The sequence below is a fragment of the Capra hircus genome, chromosome 7 (assembly GCF_001704415.2).
Source record: "Capra hircus breed San Clemente chromosome 7, ASM170441v1, whole genome shotgun sequence".
Taxonomy (NCBI): domain Eukaryota; kingdom Metazoa; phylum Chordata; class Mammalia; order Artiodactyla; family Bovidae; genus Capra; species Capra hircus.
This window is the reverse complement of record NC_030814.1, coordinates 55,986,438-56,002,201: the sequence shown is the minus strand read 5'-3', so window position 1 is coordinate 56,002,201 and position 15,764 is coordinate 55,986,438.

Sequence of the window (15,764 nt, the reverse complement as noted above, 5' to 3'; positions counted from 1 at the left end):
CAAAGTAATGTCTCTGCTTTTTAATATGCTGTCTAGGTTGGTCATAGCTTTTCTTCCAAGGAGTAAGCGTCTTTTAATTTCATGGCTGCAGTCACCATCTGCAGTGATTTTGGAGCCCCGAAAATAAAGTCTGTCACTGTTTCCATTTTTCCTCCATCTATTTGACATGAAGTGATGGGATCAGATGCCATAATCTTAGTTTTCTGAATGCTGAACTTTAAGCCAACTTTTTCACTTTCCTCTTTCATCAAGAGGCTCTTTAGTTTTTCTTCACTTTCTGCCATAACGGTGGTGTCATCTGCATTTCTGAGGTTATTGATATTTCTCCCAGCAATCTTGATTCCAGCTTGTGCTTCTTCCAGCCCAGCGTTTCTCATGATGTACTCTGCTTTTATAAGTAAAACAAGCAGGGTCACAATATACAGCCTTGACCTACTCCTTTCCCTATTTGGAACCAGTCTGTTGTTCCATGTCCAGTTCTAACTGTTGCTTCCTGACCTGCATATAGGTTTCTCAAGAGGCAGGTCAGGTGGTCTGGTATTCCCATCTCTTTCAGAATTTTCCACAGTTTATTGTGATCCACACAGTCAAAGGCTTTGGCATAGTCGATAAAGCAGAAATAGATGTTTTTCTGAAACTCTCTTGCTTTTTCAATGATCCAGCAGATGTTGGCAATTTGATCTCTGGTTCCTCTGCATTTTCTAGATCCTACTTTAACATCTGGAAGTTCACGGTTCATGTACTGTTGAAGCCTGGCTTGGAGAATTTTGAGCATTACTTTACTAGCGTGTGAGATGAGTCCAATTTTGTGGTAGTTTGAGCATTCTTTGGCATTGCCTTTCTTTGGGATTGGAATGAGAACTGACCTTTTCCAGTCTTGTGGCCACTACTGTGATTTCCAAGTTTGCTCGCATATTGAGTGCAGCACTTTCAGAGCATCATCTTTTAGGATTTGAAATAGCTCTGCTGGAATTCCATCACCTCCACTAGCTTTGTTTGTAGTGATGCTTCCTAAGGCCCACTTGACTTTGCATTCCAGGATGTCTGGCTCTAGCTGAGTGATTACACCATCATGATTATCTGGGTTGTGAAGCTCTTTTTTGTACAATTCTTCTGTGTATTCTTGCCACCTCTTCTTAATATCTTCTGCTTCTGTTAGGTCCATACCATTTCTGTTCTTTATTGATCCTATCTTTGCATGAAATGTTCTCTTGGTATCTAATTTTCTTGAAGATATCTCTAGTCTTTCCCATTCTATTGTTTTCCTCTATTTCTTTGCACTGATCACTGAGGAAGGCTTTGTTATCTCTCCTTGCTATTCTTTGGAACTCTGCAGTCAAATGGATATATCTTTCCTTTTCTCCTTTGCTTTTTGCTTCTCTTCTTTTCATAGCTATTTTTAAGGCCTCCTCAGACAGCCATTTTGCTTTTTTGCGTTTCTTTTTCTTGGTGATGGTCTTGATCAGTCTCCTGTACAATGTCATGAACCTCTGTCCATAGTTCTTCAGGCACTCTGTCTATCAGATCTAACCCCCTGAATCTATTTGTCACTTTCTCTAATTGTAAGGGATTTGATTTAGGTCATACCTGAATGGTCTAGTGGTTTTCCCTACTGTCTTCAATTTAAGTCTGAATTTGGCAATAAGGAGTTCATGGTCTGAGCCATAGTCAACTCCTGGTCTGGTTTTTGCTGACTGTATAGAGTTTGCCCATCTTTGCCTGCAAAGAATATCATCAGTCTGATTTTGATATTGACCATCTGGTGATGTCCATGTGTAGAGTCTTCTCTTGTGTTGTTTTGTTGGAAGAGGGTGTTTGCTATGACCAGTGCATTCTCTTGACAAAACTCTATTAGCCTTTGCCCTGCCTCATTCTTTACTCCAAGGCCAAATTTGCCTCTTACTCCATGTGTTTCTTGACTTCCTACTTTGTATTCCAGTCCCCTATAAAGAAAAGGACATCTTTTTTTGGATGTTAGTTCTAGAAGATCTTGTAGGTCTTCATAGAACTGTTCAACTTCAGCTTCTTCAGCATTACTGGTTGGGGCATAGACTTGGATTACTGTGATACTGAATGGTTTGCTTTGGAAATGAACAGAGATCATTCTGTTGTTTTTGAGATTGCATCCAAGTACTGCATCTCGGACTCTCTTGTTGACTATAATGGCTACTCCATTTTCTCTAAGGGATTCTTGCCCACAGTAGTAGATATAATGGTCATCTGAGTTAAATTTATCCATTTGACTCCATTTTAGTTCGCTGATTCCTCAAATGTCGACGTTCACTCTTGCCATCTGCTGTTTGACCAATTCCAATTTGCCTTGATTCATGGACCTAATATTTCATGTTTCTATGCAATATTGCTCTTTACAGCATTGGACTTTGCTTCTATCACCAGTCACATCCACAACTGGGTGTTGTTTTTGCTTTGGTTCCATCTCTTCATTCTTTCTGGAGTTATTTCTCCACTGATCTCCAGTAGCATATTGGGCACCTACCGACTTGAGGAGTTCATCTTTCGGTGTCCTATCTTTTTGCCTTTTCATACTATTCATGGGGTTCTCAAGGCAGGAATACCGAGTGGTTTGCCATTCCCTTTTTCAGTGAACCATGTTTTGTCAGAACTCTCCACCATGACCTGTCCGTCTTGAGTGGCCCTATATGGCATGGCCCATAGTTTGACAGAGTTAGACAAGGCTGTGGTCCACGGATCAGATTGGTTAGTTTTCGGTGATTGTGGTTTTCAGTGTGTGCCTTCTGATGGAGACGGATAAGAGCCTTATGGAAGCTTCCTGATGGGAGAGACTGACTGAGGGGGAAACTGGGTCTTGTTCTGATGGGTGGAGCCATGCAAAGATAGGCACAATAAAGGACAGAAATGGTATGGACCTAACAGAAGCAGAAGATATTAAGAAGAGGTGCCAAGAATACATAGAAGAATTGTACAAAAAAGAGCTTCATGACCCAGATAATCATGATGGTATGATCACTCAGCTAGAGCCAGACATCCTGGAATGCAAAGTCAAGTGGGCCTTAGGAAGCATCACTACAAACAAAGCTAGTGGAGGTGATGGAATTCCAGCTGAGTTGTTTCAAATCCTAAAAGGTGATGCTCTGAAAGTGCTGCACTCAATATGCGAGCAAACTTGGAAATCACAGTAGTGGCCAGAAGACTGGAAAAGGTCAGTTTTCATTCCAATCCCAAAGAAAGGCAGTGCCAAAGAATGCTCAAACTACCACAAAATTGGACTCATCTCACACACTGGTAAAGTAATGCTCAAAATTCTCCAAGCCAGGCTTCAACAGTACATGAACCGTGAACTTCCAGATGCTCAAGTTGGATCTAGAAAATGCAGAGGAACCAGAGATCAAATTGCCAACATCTGCTGGATCATGGAAAAAGCAAGAGAGTTTCAGAAAAACATCTATTTCTGCTTTATCGACTATGCCAAAGCCTTTGACTGTGTGGATCACAATAAACTGTGGAAAATTCTGAAAGAGATGGGAATACCAGACCACCTGACCTGCCTCTTGAGAAACCTATATGCAGGTCAGGAAGCAACAGTTAGAACTGGACATGGAACAACAGACTGGTTCCAAATAGGGAAAGGAGTAGGTCAAGGCTGTATATTGTGACCCTGCTTGTTTTACTTATAAATGCAGAGTACATCATGAGAAACGCTGGGCTGGAAGAAGCACAAGCTGGAATCAAGATTGCCGGGAGAAATATCAATAACCTCAGAAATGCAGATGACACCACACTTATGGAAGAAAGTGAAGAGGAACTAAAAGCCTCTTGATGAAAGTGAAAGAGGAGAATGAAAAACTTGGCTTAAATCTCACCATTCAGAAAACGAAGATCATGACATCTGGTCCCATCACTTCGTGGGAAATAGATGGGGAAACAGTGGAAATAGTGTCAGACTTCATTTTTTGGGGGCTCAAAAATCACTGCAGATGGTGACTGCAGCCATGAAATTAAAAGACGCTTACTCCTTGGAAGAAAAGTTGTGACCAACCTAGATAGCATATTCAAAAGCAGAGACATTACTTTGGCAACAAACGTCTGTCTAGTCAAGGCTATGGTTTTTCCAGTGGTCCTGTATCGTTGTGAGGGTTGGACTGTGAAGAAAGCTGAGTGCCGAAGAATTGATGCTTTTGAACTGTGGTGTTGGAGAAGACTCTTGAGAGTCCCTTGGACTGCAAGGAGATCCAACCAGTCCATTCTGAAGGAGATCAGCCCTGGGATTTCTTTGGAAGGAATGATGCTGAAGCTGAAACTCCTACTTTGGCCACCTCACGTGAAGAGTTGACTCACTGGAAAAGACTCTGATGCTGGGAGGGATTGGGGGCAGGAGGAGAAGGGGCCAAGGGAGGATGAGATGGCTGGATGGCATCACTGACTTGATGGACGTGAGTCTGTGTGAACTCCAGGAGTTGGTGATGGACAGGGAGGCCTGGTGTGCTGCGATTCATGGGGTCGCAAAGAGTCGGACATGACTGAGCGACTGAACTGAATTGAACTGAACTGACGAATCTATACACTTTTGTAACCACTACTCTAATCAAGATACAGAATGCTTTCATTACTTCATTATTAGAAAGCTCTCTTGTGCCTTCTTTCAATCAATCCCAATCCACTGAAGAAAACCACAGCTCTGATTTCTGTCACAATACCCTAGCTTGTCTACATGGTTGGACACATCAGTACTGTGTTCATTTTTATTGCTGAGTAGTATTCCATTATATGAACATACCACAATTTGTTTATCCATTCTCCTTTTGATGGATATTTGTTGACAGGTTCTGGATATTAAGAATAAAGCTGGTATGAATATTCTTTTATAGGGTTTGTGTAGACATATATTTTTATTTCTCTTGGATAAATACCTATGAGTAGAATTGCTGGGTTATAGAATAAGTGTATCTTTAAACTTATAAGGAGTGTCCAGCAGATTTACAAAGTGGCTATCACATTTTGCAATCCCATCGAAAATGTATGAGAATGCCAGCTGCTCTACAATGCTTACCAAAATTTGGTATTGCCTTTTTCAGTTTAGCTGCTCTAGTGAATATGAAATGGTATCTCATGGTTTTAATTAAAAGTATTGAGTACTTTTATGTGTTATTGGCCCCTCACACATCTTTGTGAGATATCCAAGTCTCTTTGTTCATCTTTACTATTTTTTGGTTGTTGTTGATTTGCAATAGCTCTTTATATATCTGGATACAAACCCTTTGTATATGATCTACACATTACAAAAAATTTATCCCTATCTTTCAATGAGCAGAAGTTTTAGATTTTCATGAAATTTATCATTTATGATTAGTGTTTTTGTGTCATCTAAGAAATCTTCATTTATCCCAAGCTCATGAAGATAGTATTCTAAGGTTTTTTCTTTTTTTCCTAGAAGTTTACACATTTAGGTCTAAAGTTCAAGCTTTTATGTTCAGCTCTAGGATCCATTAAAAATAATTTCTGTATATGGTACGAGATAAGTCTCAAAGTTGTTTCTTTCTGTTTTTCCTATATACTTATCCAGCTTTTCCAGGATAAATCACTCAAAAGAGGTTATTTTCCCCGGTAAATTGCCATGGATTCTTTGTTGAAAATCAATTGAAAAATATGTGTAGGTTTTTCCTGGACCCTGTATTCAGATTAATTGATTTATTTACACTTATACCAAGCCACAGTGTCATGACTCCTATAGCTTCATAGAAACTCTTGAAATCATGTAAAGTGAGGTCCTCTAAATTTGTTTTTCTAGATCAAAACTGTTTTGGGTGTTTCAGGTTCTTAGCACTTCCACATATATTTTATAATTGTCACTTTCCTCAAAAATCCAATTTGACTTTTACTGGAATTGCTTTGGATGTATTTCAAGGAATTTGTCCAATTAATCTAAGATGTCAAGTTTTATTGGTATGAAGCTGTTCATAATATTTTCTCATTACCCTTTAATGTCTGTAGTATCTGTAATGACATGCCTTCCTTTACTTCTGATATGTGTAATCTGTGTTCTCATTCTTTCTTCGTTAATCAGGCTTGCTATAGGTTTATCATCTGTATTAATATTTTCAAGGAATAGCCTTTTGGTTTTGTTAAATTTTTTCTATTGTTTGTTTTTTATTTCATCTCATTGAATTTTGCTCTTATATTTATTATTTCTTTCTATTACTTTGGTATTGATTTGTTCTTCTCTTTCTAATATCTTAAGGTATAAACATAGATCACTGATCTTTGCCCGTTTTCTTCTTTTCTAATGTAAGCATCTACGTTCACAATTTTCCTTCTAATGCAGTTACCAACATCTCACACAGCTTGCTATGCTGTACAGTCTCTAGCATTCACTTTGAAATAGTTCCTAATTCTTCTTTGGTTCATGTAGCATTTAAAAATGCATTGCATAGTTCTAAAATACTTGGGGAGTTTTAAGATATTGTATTGGTATTAAGTTCTAACTTAATTTCATTGTGGTCAGAGACTATGGTTTTATCTCAGTCTTTTAAAAGTGATACAGACTTATTTTATATTTGACAATATGGTATATTCTGGTGAATGTTTCACATGCACCTGGAAGTAATGTCTGTTCTGCAGTGATTTCATATGGTCCATAAATATCATTTAGGTCACAATGATTAACAGAATTTGGATACCCTATATATAGCATTTCTCTATCAGTTATTGTCTACTTGTCTATTTATTTTATTACTGAAAGATGGAAGATCTCCAACTATAATTGTGATTTACATATTCTCTCTTTAGTTTCATCAGCGTTTGCTTCACATCTTTTGAACCTCTGTTTCTAGGTTAATACACATTTGTAACTGCCACGTCTTCCTGATGAAATGACCCTTCTATCATTATGAAATGTTTGTCTTTATCCCTGATGTTACTCCTGATTAAGTCATATTTGATATTATATAGCCATGCTGGCTTTTCTGTGCTTACAGTTTGCACGGTAAAATTTTCCCAACCTTTTGCTTTTAATATAACTTGATATTTATTAATTTTTAATATAAATTTATTTTAATTGGAGGTTAATTACTTTACAATATTGTATTGGTTTTGCCATACATCAACATGAATCTGCCACAGGTATATACGTGTTCCCCATCCTGAATCCCCCTCCCACCTCCCTCCCTGTATCATCCCTCTGGGTCATCCCAGTGCACCAGCCCCAAGTATCCAGTATCATGCACTGAACCTGGACTGGTGATTTGTTTCATATATGATATTATACATGTTTCAATGCCATTCTCCCAAATCATCCCACCCTCTCCCTCTCCCACAGAGTCCAAAAAAAAAAAAATAACTTGATATTTAAAGCATGTCTCTTACAGACAACAAGCAGTTTGCCTGTGTTTTCAGGTTAAAAGTCTCTTCCTCTTAATTGGAGGCTTAGGCTATTTATTTTTAATGTACTGATTGATATGGTTGGATTTAATATTACTATCTAATTAGTTGTCTCTCATTTGTCCATTCCTCTGTGTTCCTTTATTCTTTCCTATTTCCTGTTGGACTAATCAGATATTTAAAAATATTCCATTTAATTCCTTTCTTGGCTTTTTAGTTTTTCTCTCTAGGGATTTAAATAGGTATTATCTCCTAAAGGCAGTCTACTTAGATTAAATATTGTACTACTTCCCACAAAATACTTAGAAAATTATTTTATTTTCTCTATGTCCTTTGTGCTATTCCTGTCTTGTTTCTTCCATCTGGCACGTAGTAGGAACATGATGAATACATTCTGAATGAATGGATGGCATATCAGAGTAAAATATCTAAGAGAAGAGACTGTTTCCTTGTAACGTTGATTACAGTTAGTCTTGCTGTGTTTGCTAAGTCCAGTGTTAGTGATATTCTGATAACTTCACTGAAAGCATCATTTTCAAGTAACTGCTTACTGAGTATCAGGGGGTGCAGAGGTGACAGAGCTGAAAGAAGAGGAAACAGAGTCAGGACTGTCTTTTGCAAGTTAGAGAAACCCAAGTAAAACTGGTCAAGCTAAGAAATAAGAAGGACAGGTATTTATCAGTTTTCATAAGTGAGAAGTTTAGGAATGCTGCCTCTGGAGGCTTAAACAATGCTGTTAAACCTCCTTATGGCTTTCTTTCCTCTCTCCCCTCTATTTCTCTCTGCTTCCCTTCGTGTGTTGGCTTCACTCAGTCAGCTGGAGGTAGACCCTCCCTACCTGGCAGAAAAATATTTTCTGGAATCCCCAGGGCTGTGTTTTTTCGGCTTGGCAGTTACAGATCCTGACTGGCTCCACTGAAGTCACACGATCTTCTGTGACCCCATCACTGCACACCAAGGAATGTGGTATTGTGACTGACTTTGACTGAGTCATGGGCTCTCATGCTCACTGGTCAGGGAATAACTGATATTCCCAACAGGGTCTCATGGAATGAGGGATGAGTTCCTCTAAGGAATCTGAAGAAGGCAATTGGGAACATCTGTTGGGGAGAAAAAAAATACTGGCCACTGAAGTCTCCTGTGTGTGCTGTGCTGGGCTCAGTTGCTCAGGCATGTCCAGCCGGCTCTCTGAAACCCTTTGGACTGTAGCTCGCCAGGCTCCTCTGCCCATGGGGTTGTGTTCAGGCAAGAAGGCTGGAATAGGTTGCCTTTTCCGCCTACTGGGGATCTATCCAACCCAAGGATCGAGCCCTTGTCTCCTGTGTTGCCGGCAGATTCTTGACCACTGAGCTGTCAGAGAAGCAGAGTACTATTAACAGAATCTCTTTTAAAGTCCCTTTCCACTAGTTTCTCTGTGGCTTTAGCCAAATCACTTCCCTTGCTTAGCTACCTTTTCTCATTTGTACAATGATCTCTGAGATTTATTCTATCTCTACTTTGGAAGCAATGTAAATGTCTATGAAATGGAATGAATAAATTAAAAAAAAACACTCATATAATGAAATACAACACAGTAATGAAAATAGCTTCCCTAGTGGCTCAGTGGTAGAGAATCCACCTGCCAATACTGGAGACACAAGAGACCCGGGTTCAGTCCTTGGGCAGGGAAGATCCCTTGGAGAAGGAAATGGCAACCCACTCCAGTATTCTTGCCTGGGAAACTCCAAGGACAGAGGAGCCTGGGGGTCACAAAGAGTCAGACACTACTTGGCAACTAAACAAAGTGAAAGTGAATGAATTAAAATCACATATTCTAACATGGGTAAATCTCAAAAATATAATGTTGACCAAAAATGCAATTTGAAGAAGGCTATAGACAGTACTGTATCACTTAAATAAAATTTCCAGAACACAAGATAAAAGTACAAAAAAATATGATTCATAAAAAGTTGGGACTGTAGATACTGCTCTGAAGGGAGGGATGGGAATGGGAGGTGGGAAGAGTACAGCGGGGACTTCAACTTAGTAACACCTGGAATGTTTCGCTTCTTAAAAACGATATGAAAAAATATGGCATAATGTTATGATCTGACAAAGTTGAGTGCATGGATGAATATTTGTTACTTCCTATGCTAAACTTTTCTGTATCCTCAAAATACTTCAAAATGACAATGCCAACAGCTATCAGGACAGTACTATTGACTGTGTTCCAGGTACTCAGGTAATGACTTTAGATAAGTCATCTAATTTAACAGTATGTTAGTTACCTGCTAGACAGTACCCAGCATGACTGTGCAGGCAGGTAGTGGGAGGCAAGTCTAGAACTGCAGGACATAGTGTAGTGATGGAGGCCAAGACGACCAGCACACGGCTGAAGGAGGTCTACAATGATAGCAAGGTGGAGAGAGAGGCCTCAGAGCTGGGCTTTAGGAAGGACAGCGGAAAACTGGGGGGACAGGGCGAGGAGCCTAAAGTATGCAAACAGCTGTGAGAGTGTCCAACAAAGAGGAGGGAACAGAGGTGGTGGCTGACAGGTGGAGATGGCCCAAGAGTGTCTGAGAACTGAGTTAAGTGTTCCGTTTGCTATCTTCTTTATTTCTCACCAAAGCCCTGCTGGGGAAGTTCTATACCACCTATTTTGTTGATGAGGAAACTGAGTCCCCACTGCTGACTTTTTGAGGCCTAGTTCCTGATGGTGAATTCCTCTGCTCTAGAAAGAAAAAAAAAAAAAATCTATGACATCTACCTTCTGTCAGCTCTTTTCCAACTTGAAGTTTCTGAGAACTTCCCTTCAATGACCTAAAAAAAAAAAAAAACTTCCTTGATGCCAAATATAGACCAGTGAAATTACTCATTATTAGATAGTTCTTGCCTTAAAAATAATCCACAGATAGATTCCTGGAATGGTGGAGTAGGGAAGAAAATAGCCTCATTTCTTTTAAAAGTAAATGGGCCTGCTGGAGGTGGCCCATGCACTGGCGCTTCACAGGAGAATTAACCCCAGGTAAAACTGTATGTGGCGGGAAGTTTGCTTTGGTGGTGCCCTACCTCTGAGCCAGGGGCTTTTAGGAAGAGAGGCAGTGCTTCCCAGAAGTTTTCCCCAAAAGAGACCGTCACCAGCTTTGATGAAGACTCGTGGGAGGCCAAGCCCTCTATGTGGATGGGTGGGAAAGGACCCTGCCCTCAAGCTGCTGATGAAAGCTCAGCCACAGATAACAGCAGGGCTCAGAGAACCTTCACAACTTGGGCTTATAAAGTTAAGTTTCTGTCAGTCTGCCTGTCATCACATCCCAGGAAACAGCTGGATGGACTTTTATGATATCCAGGGGGTATGTGTGGGATAGTCTGACATAAAACACAGGTTCTATGGAGTAGACAAAAATTAACTTTGAAGGCCAAGGAGGACATTTCAAATAGATGGGCAGTTGCCCTCCAGGGCACCTGAAACTGTATAGAGCAAGTTTGTGGTGGGGAGAAGTATGGTGCTATTGATAGTAATAAAGCCACTAAGAAGAACCTAATGTTCGTTGAGTGCTTACAATCCGTTAAGATGAAGCAGACAAAGAACGGAAACAATGATTTTATGTGAGCCTCAAGAAGAAAGTCACTGACAGCAGACGCTCCCAACTGTCGACACTTATTAGCAATGTCCTAGTTGCTCTCACTAGGGCAAATATACACAGGGCTCCAGGGTGAGTAGCAACAAGAATTTATTTATTTCACTACATTTATTCATTCTCCTGAGCTGTGTCAAAGAGGCCTATTATTTCTTCTGTTACCACCATTAATAACAGCTGCCATTTGCCATGGGCTTGCTACATGCCAGGCAATGAGCCACACGCTTTCACATTGGTTATTTATCCCTCGTAACAACCTATGAAGCCCATGCTACAGAGAAGGAAACAGAGGCCAAGGAATGAACCAGTAACATGTGCTAGGCTGCCACAATAAGGGTAAAATATTCTCAGACCCCAATCAGGCACATGGAATGGCATTCTTAGGACTTCACTGAGAGCATAATTTTTAAGTAACTGCTTACAGAGTATCAGGGGGTACAGTGTTGACAGAGCAGAAAGAAGAGGAAACAGAGTCAGGACTCTCATTTTTGCGAGTTAAAGAAACCCAAGTAAAACTGCTCAAGCTAAAAACAAAGGAGAGAGGACAGTTATATATCCGTTTTCATAAATGAAAAGTTTAGGAATGCTGCCTCTGGAGGCTTAACCAGTGCTGTTAAGCCTCCCTACGTCTTTCTCTCCTCTCTATTTGTCTCTGTTTCTCTTTGTCTGTTGGTTTCCCTCAGTCAGCTGGAGGTAGACCCTCCCTATCTGGCAGAAAGATAATTTCTGGAATCCCCAGGGCGGTATTTTTTTCGGCTTGGCAGAGTTACAGATTTCGATTTGCTCTGCTTACGTCACATGATCTTCTCTGACCCCATCACTGTGCATAACGGAACGCGGTATTGTGATTGACCATAATTTATGCGTCTATAAAAGCTATACCCAAGGTATAAACATTGACATATACTTATTCAAGAATGAATCATTTTTGTTGAAAATATTAAAATGATATCAAATTAACTGTCCTTAGACAGTCTCAACTGGAGCGTGACTGGTTTGGGGTACAGAGGGGAAGTCATCCCTATCAGAGGGCTGCCTCTGCCACTTGACTCCTCCCTGTACCACCTCTGCCCTGTGCTGAGTATCTGTGCCCAGACTTCTGTGGTTTCCAGTATTTCAGTTTCTTTCCATTGTCACTGCTAAACTTCAGGTCTAATTGTACTCTTCTGCTTAAAAACTTTTAGTGACCCATTAAACAGACGAGAAGACACTACACATGGACACCATCAGATGGTCAATACAGAAATCAGACTGATTATATACTTTGCAGCCAAAGATGGAGAAGCTCTATACAATCAGCAAAAACAAGACCAGAAGCTGATTGTGGCTCAGATCATGAACTCCTTATGGCAAAACTCAGACTTAAATTGAAGATAGTAGAGAAAGCCACTAGACCATTCAGGTGTGACCTAAATCAAATCCCTTATGATTATACAGTGGAAGTGACAAATAGTTTCAAGGGATTAGCTCTGATAGAGTGCATGAAAAACTATGGATGGAGGATTGTGATGTTGTACAGGAGACAGGGATCAAGACCATCTCCAAGAAAAAGAAATACAAAAAGGCAAAATGGTTCTCTGAGGAGGCCTTACAAATAACCAAGAAGACAAGAGAAGCTAATGGCAAAGGAGAAAAGGAAAAGAGTTCCAAAGAATAGCAAGGAGAGATAAGAAAGCATTCCTCAGTGGTCCATGCAAAGAAATAGAGGAAAACAATAGAATGGGAAAGACAAGAGATCACTTCAAGAAAACTAGAGATACCAAGGGAACATTTCATGCAAAGATGGGATCAATAAAGAAATGGTATGGACCTAACAGAAGCAGATGATATTAAGAAGAGGTGGCAAGAATACACAGAAGAACTATACAGAAAATATCTTCATGACTCATATAACTATGATGGTGTGATCACTCACCTGTCCAGCCAGACATCCTGGAATGTGAAGTGGGCCTAAGGAAGCATCTCTACGAACAAAGCTAGTGGAGGTGGTCAAATTCCAGTTTAGCTATTTCAAATCCTAAAAGATGATGCTGTGAAAGTGCTGCATTCAATATGCAAGCAAATTTGGAAAACTCAGCAATGGCCACAGGACTGGAAAAGGTCAGTTTTCATTCCATCCCCAAAGAAAGGCAATGCCAAAGAATGTTCCAACTACTACACAATTGTACTCATCTCACATGCTAGCAAAGTAATGCTTAAAATTCTCCAAGCCACGCTTCAACTGTGAACTTCCAGATGTTCAAGCTGGTTTTAGAAAAGGTAGAAGAACCAGAGATCAAATTGCCAACATTCGCTGGATCATCAAAAAAACCAAGAGAGTTCCAGAAAAACATCTATTTCTGCTTTATTGACTATGCCAAAGCCTTTGACCGTGTGGATCACAACAAACTGTGGAACTCTTAAACAGATGGGAATACCAGACCACTTGATTTGCCTCCTGAGAAATCTGTATGCAGGTCAAGAAGCAACAATTAGAACCAGACATGGAATAACAGACTGGTTCCAAATAGGGAAAGGAGTACATCAAGGCTGTATATTGTCATCTTGCTAATTTAACTTATATGCAGGATACATCAAGCGAAATGCTGGGCTGGATGAAGCACAAGCTGGAATCAAGATTTCTGGGAGAAATATCAATAACCTCAGATATGCAGATGACACCATCCTTATGGCAGAAAGCAAATAAGAACTAAATAACTTCTTGACGAAAGTGAAAGAGGAGAGTGGAAAATTTGGCTTAAAACTCAACATTCAAAAAACTAACATCATGGCATCCAGTCCCATCACTTCATGGCAAACAGATGGGGAAATAATGAAAACAGTGAGAGACTTTATTTTGGGGGCTCCAAAATCACTGTAGATGGTTAATGCAGCCAAGAAATTAAAAGATGCTTGCTCCTTGGAAGAAAAGCTATGACAAATCTAGACAGCATATTAAAAAGCAGAGACATTACTTTGCTGACAAAAGTCCATCTAATCAAAGCTATAATTTTTCCAGTAGTCATGCATGGATGTGAGAGTTGGACCATAAAGAAAGCTGAGTGCTGAAGAAGTGATGCTTTTGAACTGTGGTGTTGGAGAAGACTCTTGAGAGTCCCTTGGAGAGCAAGGAGATCGAACCAGTCCATCCTAAAGGAAATTAGTCCTGAATATTCATTCAAAGGACTGATGCTGAATCTGAAACTCCAATATTTTGGCCACCTGATGCGAAGAACTGACTCACTGGAAAAGACCATGATGCTGGGAAAGATTGAAGGCATGAGGAGAAGGGAACAACAGAGAATGAGATGGATTGCATCACTGTCTCAATGGACATGAGTTTGAGCAAGCCACGGGAGTTGGTGATGGACAGGGAATCCTGGCATGCTACAGTCTATGGGGTTGCAAAGAGTCAGGCACAACTGAGCCACTGAAACTAATGATCCATTGTCTTTAGAATCATATTCAAACTCCTTCAAACATCTGGGACTCTTCATAATGTGCTCACAGCCTGCCTAATCATCTCTATCCATCCTCACACCATGAATAATTTTAACTATTTAAAATAATTTAAAAACTTTAAATAATAGTTTTATTGAAATAATATCACATTTAAATCCATTTTATATTCATGGTATACATCAGAATTTAGCAAGTCACTCACATTAAGCCATTTGTTATTCATAGTGACAGTACAGGGCAGGCAAGCAGATCAGCATCTCTGTTTATTAAAATAAACTTTTAATTTATAATAGATTTAGATTTACAGAAATGTTTAAAGACGAGGCAGAGAGAGCCTAACATCCTGCACTCAGTTTCTATTATTATATTTTGCATTAACATGGTACATTTGACACATGTGTGAGCGAGTATTGATCTACTGGTATTAGCTCAAGTCCATACTTCATCCAGATTTCCTTACTTTTTCCCTACTGTCCTTCTTCTGTTCTAGGATCTCATCAAGGAAACAACAGAACATTTAGTTCTCAAGTCTTCTTAGGCTTCTCTTGGCTGTGACCATTTTCCCGACTTTCCTTGTTTTTTATGACCTTTATGAGAGCTTTCGAGGAGTACTGATCAGGTATTCTGTAGAAAGGCCCTCAATTGGGATTTTTCTGTTTTTTTCTCTCTTGATTATACTGAGGTGATGCATTTTTAGGAGGGAGATCCCAGAGAAGGGCCTTTCTCATCTCATCATTCTAAGGGTACACAGGATCAAGTGTGGTACATGTATACAATGATATATTGCTCAGATTTAAAAAGGAATGAAATTTTGCCATTTGTAGTAACATGGATGTAGAGCTTATTATCCAAGTGGAGTAAGTCAGATAGAGAAAGATAAATATTACATGGTAACACTGAATATGTGTGATCTAAAAAAGTAATACAGATGAATCTATTTGCGAAACAGAAACAGACTCACAGACATAGGGAAAAAAACGCATGGTTACCAAAGGGGAAAGAGAAGAGTTAGGGAGAAATTAAGAGTATGGGATTAACAGACACATACTACTACATATAAAATAGACATGCAACATGGATTTACTGTGTAGCACAGGGAACTATATTCAGTATCTTGTAATAACCTATAATGGAAAATAATCAGAAAAAATATAAAACTGGATTACTTTGCTGTACCCCCCCCGAAATTAACACACAACTGTAAATCAACTATACTTCCAAAAAAAAAAAAAAAGATGGCTTATCACTGTTGATGCAAGTTTTGGTTACCTGGCTGAGACAGTGTTTGCCAGGTTTCTCTCCAGTAAATTGAGCTTTTTCCTTTCCTTTTTCACACTGTACTGTTTGGAA